The sequence below is a fragment of the Tauraco erythrolophus genome, chromosome 9 (assembly GCF_009769465.1).
Source record: "Tauraco erythrolophus isolate bTauEry1 chromosome 9, bTauEry1.pri, whole genome shotgun sequence".
Lineage (NCBI taxonomy): Eukaryota > Metazoa > Chordata > Aves > Musophagiformes > Musophagidae > Tauraco > Tauraco erythrolophus.
Window position 1 is genome coordinate 19,589,341 of NC_141473.1, and position 15,878 is coordinate 19,605,218.

The window sequence follows — 15,878 nt, forward strand, 5'->3', positions numbered from 1 at the left end:
ATGAAATATTATGTCAGATTTTTTTTAGTACTGTGTGACTGAAAAACATTGATTCTGAAGTTAAAACTGTTTATTCTGTTTTTCATTTATGAAGTTTTTTTCCTAATAATTTTATATGAGTTTAGTGTCAGCCATTTTACAGTTTGTCATATTTGTGCCTTGCCACAGAATAATTAATTGGGGAGTGTTTAAAACTTGAAAAGCCACTAAATTATAAATTAAGCTATACAATATTATGGTAGATTAAAAACAAACAAAAATCAGTTCACATGTAAACAGTATTACTACTGATTATATCTATTTTAAATGCTATAGTGTTTAAGCCAAAGCTGTTTCCTAAAATGATTTTGTCTTGATGGAAGTCTGATATACATTTTCATATTTTAATTTTGTGAACTACAAAGCATAACATGTGGGCAGTCTTTCCCCTCCAACAGGGAAAGAGTAAAGGCCACATCGAGTCCCGCTTAAGTCAGTCTGTTCATTGACATCAGTAGGCACCATTGTAGAGGTTTTTTGGAAAAAAACAACCAACAAAAAAACCCCAACAATGCCTCCACACAGAACAAACAAAACCAGTCACCCATGCTGAACAGGTATATTAGTCTTCACGAAGGTAGAAAATGCACCACTTCAGAGAACTAACCTTCCCGGACATCAGCAAGTGAAGTCTTGGAAAAAAGTCTGTAGGCTATAACCCCATTTCTTTTTTCAAATTCTTTATGTAAATTTGACTCATTTTCCGAATATGTTTCCAAAACAGTTTCTTCTGCATAGTTGGAAGGGATACAATTGCTGAACTGTTTGTTCAGCTCAGCTGTGCAAATCTACTGTATTTCACTGGTTATTTTCAGCAACAGAAATATTCTGTTTTAGCCTTCATAACTCCAGATAGGAAGCAGAGAAGCGTTTGGCGAGGAGTATTTGTCAAGACAGTGACAAGCATAACATGATCTTTTTCCACCTTCTAACTCTTGAGCATTAAGCTCTCACCTGATGTCGCAGCTAATGAAAATCCTAAGTGCATTTCCCATTTCTTTCCAAAGGAACAACTTCATTTACTAAAACATTCTGAGCCATCAAGTCTAAGTAATCAGAGGTTGCATCCTGACACATTCCAGACGATTGTAGTAATCTGACACTCTAAGGTATCTGAGGTGGTAAACGTGTCATTATATTTCAGCATCAATTGTTTAAAAAAAAAATAAATCAAAGTTAAAGGCAAAACAATAGAAAAAGATTCCTGTGTCAAAATAGCTATTAAGAGCAGGATAACATCATAGTTTGAAAACTATTTCAGGAGACAGTAGGTTACAGCTCTATACACGTACCTATACAGCTGCAAGCTTTTCAGTAGCCGCAGGTTCAGTTGTGAAAGAGAAGGAGCGGCAGCTCAAAGAGATGCCTTTACTGTTGCCATCAATAGCAGCGCACGCTTGCATTTACTGACTCAGCAGAGCTCAAACCAGCTGACACCTGTAGAAGATGCACTATAGACACTCTCCTTTACCGAGAATAGGTCCAGTTTTCTGTACCCCAAGGAATATGTATGGCATCACTCTCTATTCATGAAGGACTGAGGGAAAAGAAAGCCAACAACAACCAACACCACGTAGAAAGAAATCTTAAGATTGCAGAGAAAAGTACAAGCCCATTGTAGGGAGTCAACAACAGCCGCCACAAGCCCATAAATAGTTTCTTGAGGGCGAATAACTTCAGGGACCTTTGGCCTCTTCTTACATGGATCACAGAGAACGAAGGCAGAAAGAGTTTTAAGGCAAAGCTTAAAGTTTCAGGTTTTGACACTCACTCTCAGTATGTTCTTCAGGGAACTCTCCAGTTATTGGGCTATTAATTAATGCAGGCAACCAAAATCAGGAGTAAAAGCAAATGATAAGAGCAGAAATCATTTTCATTTCACTGCCTCCTGAAAAGATGAAGTCGCAAGCCTACTTTAAATAAAAAAGTTGAGAAGGTGAAATTATGAAGTTTGTCGCATTCAATAGTTTTCAACTATTGTTTCCAAAGAAATATAAAACTAACTATCCAGGTAAATAATCTCTAGCTCAGAGCTACTAGAGTGCAGTGAGAGATCATTAGCAATGGCAAAAATAATGACGGCTTGTTTTGTCCCATGTAGTGCAAGAGTGGCTCTCTCAAGAGACAGAGGAAAGAAAGCAGGAGAGGATAGGTGAAAGAACAGATGACAGAACCCAACAACTGACAAGGCAAAGGAAATGATTTAACGTGAAAAGCATGGCTGGCACAGAAGTGAAACAATCAGATAGATGATCATTGTTCAGATAAACAAGAAAGCAGACGTGAAAACCAGAGGAGATATGAAGAGCTGGCAGATGAGAAGTGGCCACAATCGAAGTATATTTTGGACTATTAATAAATCATGACAGTAAGGTATTAGAGATGAAGACATCATTTACATATCAGTTCATTTCCACATCACTTCTACTTCAGCCAGGCCTAAACTCACCATAGCTCATTAACACTTATGGGATGGTAGCAAACCGTCTTCTGTTGAGATAACCAGGCCTTCACAAGAGTAACTCACATCTCAGGTACCAGCTTCACAGCCAGCTTCCTTACACCCTGCAGGAACATGGCTACCAGACTGCACCAGGTAGACTGACCCAATGAGACCTGAGGGCTGTTGAGTGTTAAAAAAAAAACCCGAACAAAACCACAACTAGCCAATTAGGACTTGTTTTTAAATAGACAATAGGTGCCAAGGAATTTTTTTTTCTTCCAAGCAATTACCTGTAACGTGAGTCATGCCTCTAGCATTTAAAAGTTAGAGGTGAAGTGGCTACTTCCCCACCCCACCCTGTCAGAGTTACTCCCAGATGGCAATCGTATGACTGCTTCCACCCTTCAGGAGTTTTACAAATACAATATTTGTTGAAGGAAGACAGACGAATATTAGCAAGTGCTTTATTTTAAGGTGAAGCACCGAGACATACAATACTGCTTGCTGTACATGGAGATACATTGGTTGATTGTTTCCTTTTTCATGTATAACTTTCCCATCCATCAACTGATAAATATTTAACTGTCTCTGTAACTAGAAAAGTTACTAAAAGACTTTGCCCTAATATCTGCATTATATGCTTGGAAAAATTTATCCATTTTCCTCACAAGAGACACATTATTCCTCTCACCCCAAGTAGCACACAAAAGTATACCATCCCTCTTAATTTCTCAGGGGAGTTAGAGAGCTAGGAGTTTGACCATTACACCACAAAGATATTTTTTTTTAATTATTATTAATACACTGACTTATACCTGTTTACATTACAATTCTACCAGACTGAGTGCCAGCTGGCTCTGGATTTGTCTACACCAGAAAAATTTCCGTAATATCTTCCTATTATCTCAGAGTGACTACTTATGCAAGTTTTCGCACTAGTACTTTACTCATCTCTGGTAGTATTCTATTCTGAGCAATTTTGTTGTCATTTTCCAGTTTTCATGGCCTATGGTCTCTTTTACCTTGAAGTGATAGAGTCATATCAAAGAGTTAACTCTTATTGCAAGGATTTAAGATTTAAAATCATGAGATGTGTAGGAGGAAGCTGAAAAGAACTGGAGTCTGGAACAGAAATATGACAAATGTCTTAGAAAAATCTAATTGCAATTGATACTTTAAAACTTATTTTTAATAAGTACCAGACAACAACTTATTTTTAATGCTACATTTTATAGATACGTACAAACATGGAAATTTGTGTTGTGGTGTTTTTATGACTTATTCATTGAGTCACAAAGCTCCTTTAAAAATTACTTTAGAATAAGCTATAAGAACAAAATAAAAGAGTATTCACATATAACGATAATCATTATGCAAGTTGGCTCTTCATGTTATTATCTCCTACACAAAAATGAAGCAGAGGTGGTGAAAATTTCTGGTAAGGTTAAGAATGGAAAACATTGACAAAGTAGCAAAATGCTGAAGTTTCTGCATGCTGAGTATCACATTCTGGTTTCAATAGCATTGTATCACCATAGTCTCTTGAAAGTGCATTAGCAGCATGGGAAAACATTCAGGTGGGGAATTGTGGTGGACAGAATTACTTTGAGGTAAGGGAGATTTGAAGAGAATATTGAAGAGAATATTTTTGGTTTCATTTTTTGTTCATTTGTTTCTCAAAGGAGTCAAAAACAAAGCTCAGCAAGAAACACACAAACCTACCAAGCTGCTCAAAACAGACATGAAACCACAGGCTACCAGCTGAGTCAGAACTGTATTCGCAGTGTTACTTTTTCTGCTTGTGGGTCTTGCAGAGCAAAGTGAACAACAATAAGCTTTTGCATGATAAAAGCACAAGTCATGGCAGAAAAAAAAAAAAAAAGAGACAGGCCCTCAGTGTTCCATCTTACCATGGCACCAGTTGTTTCATTTGCCATTTAATTAGCATAAAATTTACATGAAGTAGTAATAATTCATCATTTACATAGCAGGAATGGAATATGGTTTGTAAGAGATCTCAGGAAGGCCAATGCACGTCTTGGAAGAGTTATAACAAAGCACTTATTTGCTGCAAGGACAGCACCTGTAATAGAGAATGGTTTGCGAAGCTTCTAGCAAGGTCTCCAAGGACTAGAGCCCTGCTTGTACTCTGCTTTCTTGGTTGGCACAAGTCAAGACTGGAGATAGACCAATAAATAACTACTATCTCCTCACTGGCATTAACATTCCTATCCCTTCTCATGGCAATGAAGCAATGAATTTTAAATGTTAGATTCAGACTGATTAAACACAGAATAGTGAATAATGCACAATACAGCAAAGACTGGGTATAAGTTAGAGAAGACAATAGAAATTCTCAGCCAAGAGAAAATTGAACCATCATGTTATAAATAGGTATTACTTGGCTGAGGGAGATGCATTTACTCAACAGCACTAAAATCCAGAATTATGATAGTAAGTCACTTAATTGGCACATGAGTCAAGCTAGCGTTATACACAGCACCTTCCTCAGGAAGAGAATATGAATATCACTACAGAGTCCCTCTGGTATGAGATGTCTAGAGCCCAAAGTCTTGTTAGACTATACTTTGTGCTTACAACTGGCAGACAAAGAAGTATTTCCTCATGCATATAGAAGTCCCAGGTTCAAGAATGTCTGAAAATCTTAGGGTGAGAGTGATACTGGGGAGAGGGACATCCAAGATAATAAGCTCTGGACACCAATAGGTGCCATGAGGTCATTATTTTACCTAGCTGTACAGTCCCAGTCTTTCAGCTCCTTTGTTCTTTACCATATCATTACTTTCTCCTGATGTATAGGAGATCTTACGTAGACATCTCTGAGCATAGGAGCTACTTTTGTCATGAAAGAAAATGGAAGGATCTTATCTCCTCACTTATTTTAATAAGGTCAAAATTTCACTCAGCTTACAACTAAACAAAAAGCTTCCCAAATAAGTCCCAGTTGAAGTTCTGTGATGTTTAACATTAGAGAAGTAATTTTGTAAGCTACTCTTGTGCAAAATTGCCAACTATTATAGCCATGCTCCCAGTTCTATTGAGACTTTTTTAATTTTTACTTTAGCAGTTGTCATGAAACACCTCAAACTATGATTTTTTCATTATAATTTAGATAATTATATACTGAGTACAAGGTGGTAAGTTAAATTTTACTTTATATTATTACCTTATATGAGTGTAAATGAAGTACAGTTCAGCAGTGTTTCTTACACAATTCATCACACACCATAGCACTGTTTAGGGTGAAAAGAGCACAAGGAAAATCTGAAGTTTTTACCTGACCCGCAGACCGGGATCATGCAGAGCTCAAAAACTCTGATCTATCATTTTTGAGAGTTTAATTTTAGAGGAGAGACAGATCTTTAATGAGAAAATTTTCTGAGGCATTATAGAGCTATCACACCTCAAAAGATAGTAGCCTTATTCTTGGTAGAAAGGCACAGTGTTGCTGCAGGCAGGGGGGGAATCACATTGGTGGATCCCTCTACTGTTTTGCAGCTATTGAAATCTCACTATATTTCATAGAGACACATGACCACAATAGATGACAGATTTCTTTCTTTCTTTTTTCCCCCTCTCAGTATTAGCTATGACGTACATAGACGTAATATAGGTGATGGGAAGCTCTTTCAACAGTAACAAAGCAGAGCTGAGTGGTTCTAAATAGGCAATTTACTTACAGGATATAATCAAAGTAATCACACAGAAAAATTAGTGCACCAGCAATATCCAGGGAACATATGTTATAAAAACCATATATTAACATTTCAAGCAGAAATATAACAGCTTCTGCTGAATGATTTATACATTCAAATTATAAAACTTGAGCACTTGATTGGTTATAAAAAAAATATATGCACACTTCATATTAGCAGGCTATCCCACTCTTTGCATTTGAGTGATGACAACGCTATGAAGTACAGCAGCAGTTATTTACTTTCACTTCAATGAAACTCTCCCCCAAATGCGTTTGCTTGCTTGCTTTCAGTTTGAGATTTTTGCTGGGGATATAAAGTTTGCCTGAATTAGCTCAAGTAAACAAAACCTTAGCAGCAGCACAGGCAGAGCTTTTTCTCTTCATCCCGGACCCAGCAGCCTGTTGCACCTACACACCAGACTGGAGCACCAAGCCCTTTCTAGGAGCACCAACTTCTCTTGTCTCACACTCCTACAAGGTTCTCCAACAGGCTAATGCATGTATGCTATGGTGTGGCAGAGGACCAGGAGATACTGGCAAGAAACAAGGTAATTCTCTATGTCCCAGTGACTACGCTTTAAATGTTCTTCCTCATTCAGCAAGTTTCAGACTCAGTCCATTTCAGATCTCTGCTGCCTGGCTATTACCAACTGCTCAGCCTTCTTCTAGCTCCCTATGCCTCACACAGCTGATAAACTTTATAGCTTTTTCTCCAGCTATATTGCAAATGGTGCTAGTGCTTGAGATGAAAAATAAGTGCTCTTATGTAGAAATGATTTGCAGACAGAAGCCAAGAAAGGGGTTACGGATATGGATCTGAGCAACTTCATCCTAAGAGGAAACGCAATCAATATAATACCATTTCCTAAACTTAATTAGATTAATTTTGTGTTTAGTGAGAATATTTTAAAAGAAGCACCTGCTTAATTCTTTCGCTAACAATCCCCAGCAAAATCGTACGTATAATAAACGCATACATTCGTACGTGGTAACCAGAAAGTTAAAATGATAATGCCCCTACTTCCACCCCACCAGCACACTCTAGGACACCTTTCTTTAGCCCATCAGTCATATTAGCACTCCTGTCATGCAAAGGTAGATGCATATGCACCCAAGCATCTAGGTGAAGAGGAGCAGAGAGGACAAAGGCAGAGAGATCAGGCTAACTTGAACATGAAAAAACAAAACAACACAACAAACCTCAACCAAACAAACTACTAAACAACAACAAAAAATACACCACAAAAAACTCAATCCATAGATGCTAATTTTAAGAGCAATTAGAAATATAAATAAATATGTAGCAACAGTAAGGTCAGGTATCATTTAGAATCAGAGCGATGAATAATGCAGTTACCTAGGCAACATCTGCTTCTTTTTCTATTTAGGTTTTTATCCATGTAAAGTGACAGAAAAAGTAACTGAGTGCTTTCAGAAATTATTCAGAGCTCTTTAATGGAAGTCATAATACATATGTGTGTCTATAAGTATTGACTTAAGGTGCAAATGTCAGATTTTATACATAAAAAGGTGCATTTTTAAAAAATAACATTTCAAAAATTAAGAACAACAAAAACTTCAAAGCATCTGCATTTAATTCCTAGGTCTAAAGAGTCACAAAAATTATTTCAATACAGTGAATAGTATTTGAGTGATTTGTGTCAGCCAGCTCATGAATGAGTTTTATTCATCTCGGCATTTTAGATTTCTCCAAAACCAAAGAAAACCCAAACCAAGAAATAAGATTAGTGCATCATGAAAATCCGTTAGGAGCATCCAAGAACATGTCAGATTGGTAAGACCTATTCAGTTTCAAAATCCAATGGGGTCTGCACTGAGATATTTCAGAGTTAATGGAATGGTCAAAAGGACCATCTCTTGTAACTTGTGTAATGGAGTACTGTAGGCAGAGAAATTATATGATTGAATTTTATTTCCTTCAACAGTAATATTTACTACTGTTAAAATCTTCCAGCTTAAAAAGAAAGTGCTCAAAGTCAAATTTGTATCCAGGAAGACTGATTACTACATTAATTGAAATTCACTAATTCACTCTTGCTGCAAAACGAAAGGAATAGTTATCAGATTGAAGCAAAGAACAAAATGACATTTCTGAGACGTTAATCTTTACGAGATGTTAAATTACTTGTAAAACTTCAAGAAAAACAAAGGAATTAGTCAGACTATCATTTTCTTAAGAAATGAGAGTGACTGAGCTAATTGGATCATGTAACACACTGAGGACATAATTCTTCAGTAGGTTTGGTGAATTAGTGAGGTTCAGTAAGGACAGCTGTCTTGTCACAGACAAGCAACAAAGAAAAAGTAGTATTTCTGTCACCTCTTAATTTTGCCTATTTAATTTCCAACCTGATCTTGAGCAATACCTTGTGACCCTGAAGAGCAGATGAACAGGACAGTGCGTGGGCTTTTGGAGCAAGGTAAGAGAAAGGACTTGACTGCATAAATTTGTAGAAAAAAATTCATAATTACGTGGAAAATAGAAGCAGCTAATTCCACATTGATATTAAAAATGGATAAAAACTTGGCTCATAACTATACTGGTGATATCAGCCCATTTGAATAATCACTGTACATATCCTAAATCCAGGATAATCAGTTTCATTGTCTGGCTGTACTTCTAAATCTTAATTATTCATAACATTCAAATTAGAGACTATTAAAATCTTCACCCAGTCGCTATGGACTGGTTTTATTTTGCCGTTATGAAGAGATGACACACCTGTTCTTTTATCTCTTTGAAAAGATATCTCACTTTTTGTTATCCAAGTGCAAATTATAATTTGGAAACTGGTTTGTAATCATTTTCCAGTAGTCCTGTTCCATGGTTCGCTAGTTATTAACAAATGACTTACTTAGATTTTTTTTTTTTTTTAATAATAAGGATTTAGGAAGCCTTTCTTCCCCAAGTCTGTCCATTTTCTTCAGATCTTTGATTAAGTATTATCCTCTCATGACACTGTCAACTGTTAAAACACTAATAGCCACAACAGTAAGAGTTACGTTTGCAGAGAAACTGGTGGCTTTAATGTTTGTTTTCATAGCGCATCAGAAGAAAAAGGAGACTTGAGGAGGAGTGGAGAAGGGAGGTTATGGATGAGCAACTTTCCCTAGTTCTATGACCAAAAGCCTATGTGCAAGGAAGGGAGATCCAGCTGCCTTCTTCCCCCAACTCTGCTCTGCAACAGCAGGGTCACTGCATCATCTGACAGCTCATCAAAGCCACAGCAAGCTCAGCAACATCTAAAGACAGACATTTACTGCTTTTCCTAATCTTTTCTCACCTACTCAGCTTCATCCCCCAACCTAAAGCTAAGCCATGGCTGCCTTGGAGCTCTGCCAAACCACCAGGCTCCACAGTTACTTCTGAAGAATGCCCAAGTTGAAGCACTGAGCTGTCTGTTAACACTTCAGAGACACAAGTTAGTCTATACAGACCAAACACCCAGCTCCTGAATTGCAGCTGCACCTAAAATGCTTTGTGCTTATCTATAAAATTCTCCAGCCCTTGTCAATGATCAGGCAGCACTCAGAACCAGCCAGGCACAGCCAAGACAGTTACAGTTCAATGTAGCCATCACATAGGACAGCATTATTGTAAGAACACAGAGGACAGATGATGTCAGCTGCTTCTGTTGAAGGTGGAAGCGTGCATGAGCAAGATCAAATATTTAAGAATCTTATAAATATCACGACATTGTCACAGTTGCATTTTAACCTCATACACAGCTACAATTTACTAGATATATTTTCTTATAAGTATATAAGATCTTCCATTTTAAAGCACTTTTTTCCCCTGAAAAGTTTATCTAAACTCCTTTGTTAACTAAAAATAGAGGCTGCCAAGTGATACTTAGTACTCTTCCAAGATGCCAAGTTAAGCAGTAGATGAAAAATTGCATTTCCCTCTCTTAACTCTGGTCTCTTTAAGCAACGTCCAAGAGCATTTCTATTGCCCGCCTCCTTCTACCCATAAAAATAAGCCTCAGTGCAGTAATAGCCACTTTGATTCCCACAATGTCATCAGCTCACTTTACACTAATGCTTCCCAATTGCCCTTCATTACATCTGAGGTCCTACTGATCTCCACGTCAACCACTGAAGGGGATCTCCAGGAGGCTCACTTCCACCTTTCAGCAGTGAGGGCCTGCAGCCAGTGCTTAAGCAAGGAATACTCGGTCTTCTCAGATGCAAACCACACAAGCATGAAAACATTAAGTTGAGAACCTGAAGCACCTCGTTTTACTCAAGTCTCACAGCACTGCCATACAACTATGACCAATCTGACAGCACAGTTACACCCCACACAAACAGAACTACCTGCAGGCACCATCAGCTTCAGAAGGTACAGGTAAAGTTGGGCAAGTCCGTGTGTACTTCAGGATTTTCAGATGTTTGATTCTTGATTAAACCAGTATCATAACTGAATACAAGCTTCTACCAAGCAACCTTTACTACATTTAATGACAGAGTTAGGGCAGATCTAGTCAAACAACAAAGCCTTTTGCACACATACGTAGACAGAAACAACCTGCAGGCAAAAGCGTCCTTCTGCCAGATCCAGCTCTGTCCCTGCACAGGGAGGCAAGTATTTCAGGAAACACATGCTACCGCTCTTGGCTCTATTTCTTTTTGTACCACTTCACATTTCAGACAGGTTTTGCTTTAGCCATCTGCTGAAAGTACCTTCCACAGGTGCCATGATGGAAACACAGCTAATGAAGTTCAGAGCCTGAATAGAAACACCTGATTTTTGTATTGGCAGGGCTCATACCAACAGAAAGCAGACCTACAGAGAGCAATCATGGCTTATTGAATGTAGCTGACTTACAGGCAGAGCTGTCCTTCCTCCCCACCTGCCCAAAGTTTTAATTCCAGCTCTTAGTACTTTTGCAAATGAAGTTCTTGAAGCTTGAGACAAGTGGCAAAGGAGTCTCACCCTTCACGCAAGCCTCGTGTGTTTCAACTATCAACTTGGTATTTCAGACTGTCACATTTCAAGGAAAATAATTTTCACTCCCCTCTTGTGCTGCTTGCAGTGTGTCAGAGGAATGACAAATAAACAGGTTTGATACTAATCTTAATAGAAAGCTACAAAGTCACCTATGGATCCTCCCATTCCCCAAGTCATTTACACTTTGCATTATTGTTTCAAACATATTTCTCCCAAAGCAAAACATTCATTTCAAATGTGTTCATGTATTTGTTTGTATAAAGACTGGCTTAGAAAAACAAAACAGAGGAAGTCTTTTGTCTGCTCAAACTCACCACAAGCAGCTTCAGTGAACCCCAAGGTCACCTTTGATGTAGGCCTCAGTTGGTCCTTCTGCATGACATCAGAGCAGTCTGTCAGACCTTATCCTCTCCTTCTAGCTTCTGCATTTGAGCCCTTAGGAACATGGCACAAAAACCTGAAACAAAAAAAAAAGGTTATTATTTCTTGTCACCTCTACCAGCAGTATTAGAGACGAAAGCAAAAATCCATGCAGTATACTAAAAAGCTAATAGGCATTACATCTACATCAAACTCATCATCACATAAAAAGAGTGACCTCAGAGCCCTGTGCGTTGATCTGATTGTGGCTGAGTCTCATAGTTTTACAGCAGAGCTTTGCTGTGCTAGAAGACAGCTTTAATTGTTTGTGTTTCAAGATTAGAATTATTTGGTAGTCACCTGAAGCCATAGGTCTTGATTTTTACCCTTACAGTCAAGATAAAGATTTTTAGTCACATAGAATTAATCCTTTAAGTTGCCTAGTGTCCTGAATAGAAATATTCAGAGTTATCTATGGGGGGGAAGGGAACAACTCTACAACTCGAGAGTGAGACTGCAAAACCATCACATTTTTCACATGAAAACGCATCGTGCCTGAGTTTTGTTTGAAGAGACTAGAAAATTCACAATTACGTGAAAAAAAGTAAAACAAAGACGTCTCTTTATTATCTGATTAAATTAAGATTCTTTTATGTTTTAACAGCACCATAACTTTTACCTACACATTTATTTAAAAACCTACTTGCTGAAATACAGACAAAACCAACATATTGCCCAAAGATTAACACAAAGTTAATAGAGTTCTTAGTCAAGTATTCACTTCCACAGCACTGAACACACAGCCCAATGTGCTAGGAAAAGCATTAGGTCTTTTCATCTGTTGCAGAAATAACTGTTCTTTAAAACTGCTCACTTCAGTTCTTATGTAAGCAGAACACTCTTTGAAGTGAAATAAAGTTTTACAAACCACAGGCTAAATAAAGATCAGAGAACCTGAAAAATCTCTGGTATTTTTATCTCTTCCTGCACCACAGAAGATAAAGCCTACATCAGAAGTCACTTCAATAACCTCCCAGACAAACAGCGGAAACGCTTTACGGATGAGGAAAAACATTAACCGCTAGAGAAAAAGATGATTTTAAAAAAGATGTAAAGAAGAAAGTAAGCACCCAGCTCTCACCTAGCAGAGGACTAGAGCTGCACCAGTTCATTCAATGCTTTCAATAAATAGATCCTCAAGCTCATGCTCAGCAACACAGGAGACCTCCACCACCACCCACTCCTGAAAGTCTTTCTCTTACACAACAGACACCACAATGCATTTCCACACCACACATCCCTTCTCCTCAGCCCCAGAAGATCTATCTAGCTAATGACTTCAGCTGTCCTTAATCTCTCAGACTAGACACCATCTCCACCAATGCCTGAGCAACTTCTCAGGCATCAACTTACCCTTGCAAAGACACCTGTGAACTCTCACACCTGTAATGAATTTACCTCATTAAATAATTCTATTGAGAGCCCATAAGTATTAGCAGAGCCTAGCTCAGTGCCTGCCTATATTTGCCTCCACAAATTTGTGAGGAATTTTTTTTTGTTTAGAGGTGAAAGGGTCTTTTCCAGCTTCTATAGTTTTTTCCACTTTAAAGCATGCCAATAGAAAGACTTCAAAGTCACATCTTCATCTCTAAATAAGCTGCACTTTAAAGTAGTTGAGCTGTTTATTTTGTCAATGTTTTGTTACTGTTTTGATCCAGAATTTTACTGAATAAATGAAACAAAAATAATTTTCGATATGAAAAAAAAAATCGAAGTATTTCTTCCCTAAAATATCAATTAGGCACATTGCATCTATCAAGTTTCCCATGCCCTCACTTGGTTCTGTGTGTGAAGGTTTTGCCAGTTCCCTACAGTTCAGAATAGAAGAATAATACAGCTCACATCACTAGGTTTCATTCAACATTTGGGGAAGATTTTTCTCTTAGGCTCGAAAAAGCCCATAGGTCTCAGTTAGTAGTGTTTATATCCTTATCTCATCCTGGTCTTTTCGGCACACTAGCCAAAGCCAGGTCCTGTTTGACATGTTTGTGGATTGCAAGCACGTAGATTGCACGGCAGAGGAGATGCATTTAAAACAAGGAAATAACATTTCTAGGGAAATTCGCATCACCTAGTTTCTCTACTTGAACTATGGTAAAGTTCAGATTTAGACCTGAGGTTTGGAATTGTTTATATTAATAATAATGTATTTATTGTTACAGTTAAACCTTAACAGTAATAATTAGTGTTCCACATCTTGCCACTAACGAATTGCCAGAAGCAATGGTGAAAGGTCATGTCAGTTCATGATGTTGATTCAAAACAGTGGTTCTACTGAAAAAGCTAAAAGCAAAACTGAACCTAGCAAAGCATTCAGTTTATATTACTCCATGCCTTCCAAGCCATGGGACAGAGGAGGGAGAATCTGTCTTTAACAGAGATATAAGCACTTACTTCATTTCATGTTTCAAACATGTTTAATGTAACACAAACCTCCTTAAAGTACAATTTCCCACTTCTCTGTGAGTGAACAAACAATATTTACGCAATTCAAACACCTCTAACTAATCACCTGTTCTTACTAATCATCCAAATGCTGTGCACCACTGTTTGGACTTAAAAATTTCCTAAAGTTACTGGCATCGTTGTTGGCAGAAGTTATCTTTTTGTTCTGACATGGGATTTAATAATCTTGGGTTTTTTTGTGACTGCTGCTTGTATGAAATCCTCTAACATAATCTGCATATCCCATACCCGTACTCGGTCTAGTGTTAGAACTAGATCATGATCTTTGAGGTCCCTTCCAACCCTGACCATTCTATGATTCTATAATTTTAGTGATCTGCCATGAAACGGTTTTTCCTGACACCACTTAATTTTCATTTACCAAATCTCATAACCTACATCACCCTAGAGGTGTGGACAAATACATCCAAAGCTGAAGTTGCATCTGTCCCAGATCCAAGCATTGCCTCATACACTCATGCTACGATAACAAAGATTAGCCTTTCCAGCTCTTCTACTTGCAGTACTCTGGCAGGATTAAGAAACACACTACACTTTCGTTTAAAGCATGGGTTTCCCAGACCATCCCTCAGAAGAATTTAAATTCCCACTTTACAAAAAATCAAAGCCTGAATTGGTGGGTAGGCGATGCAATGTGCACAGTTGTTTCATAAACTTTGTACACACATGAGAAGAAACTGTCAGTGTCTTGGGTTCTCTTTAAATCCAAACTCTGTCAGTTTAGTCAGCTGTAATTCACAGACCACTGAAATTCTGTTGAACATTTCTAGTTCTAATATAAGCAAAACACTTCAAATTGTGCTGTGTCAATTATTTTTTATTCCTTAGCACAAAAGCTGGAATTTATTTTTATTTCTTACATTTCAATTAAAAAGGAACAAAACCTTGTAAGTTCAAAGCAGTGTCGTGGTTTTAGGCTGATCCAGCAACTAAAACTCACACAGTCTCTCCTTCTCCAATAAAGTAGAGAGGAGAGAAAAAAAACCAAAAGGACTGAGGGTTGAGGCAAGAACAGAGGGAGCACCCACCAACCATGGTCCTGGGCAAAACAGGCAGCGCTTTTCTCAAAGCAAAACAGTTTATTAATGATTACTTAGAAGGACAAAGGGAAATAAAAACCGATTACTTGAGAGGACAGAAAGAAACAAAACCAGATCTTAAAACCGACACCTCCCCCCCCCCCCACCTTCCTTTTCCTCCCGGCTCTACCTCCTCCCCCCAGCAGCACAGGGGGCAGGGACTGGGGGAGTGCAGGTCAGTTCATTCCGTGCTGTTACTGCTGCTTCTTTCTTAAAGGAGAAGGAGTCCTTACACCCTTTTCCCCTGCTCCAATGGATCCCCTACCCACGAGGAAAAATCCACAAATTTCTCCAACGTGAGTCCAGCCCACTGGAAACAATCCTTCCCCACAGATTGCTCCGGTGTGGGCTATACCACAGTCTCGGGTACTTAGGGAGCTGTAGCCACTCGCTCCGGCGTGGGTCGTCACGAAGACTCCAGATGCCTTTCTGCCTTGCCGTGCCCCCAACACGACCATCCTCGGGCTCAGGCATCTTCTCCCCACGGGCTGCGAGTGGGTCGCTGCTCCACCGAGGCCGTCCTGGTTGCAGGGGGGCAGCCTGCTATCTCACCATCAGCCGCAGGGGAAACTCGGCTCCGGCACACCTCCTCCCGCTCCATCCTCACTGACCTGCTGTCGATGCAGCTGTTTCTCTCAGATCTCAGTCCTCTCCAGGTGAACTCAGCCCAGTGGGCACCCTGGGAGTGGGGTGCCCCCGAGTTCCCCAGCTGGCTCCGCCGCCGCCATTCTCCGTGGG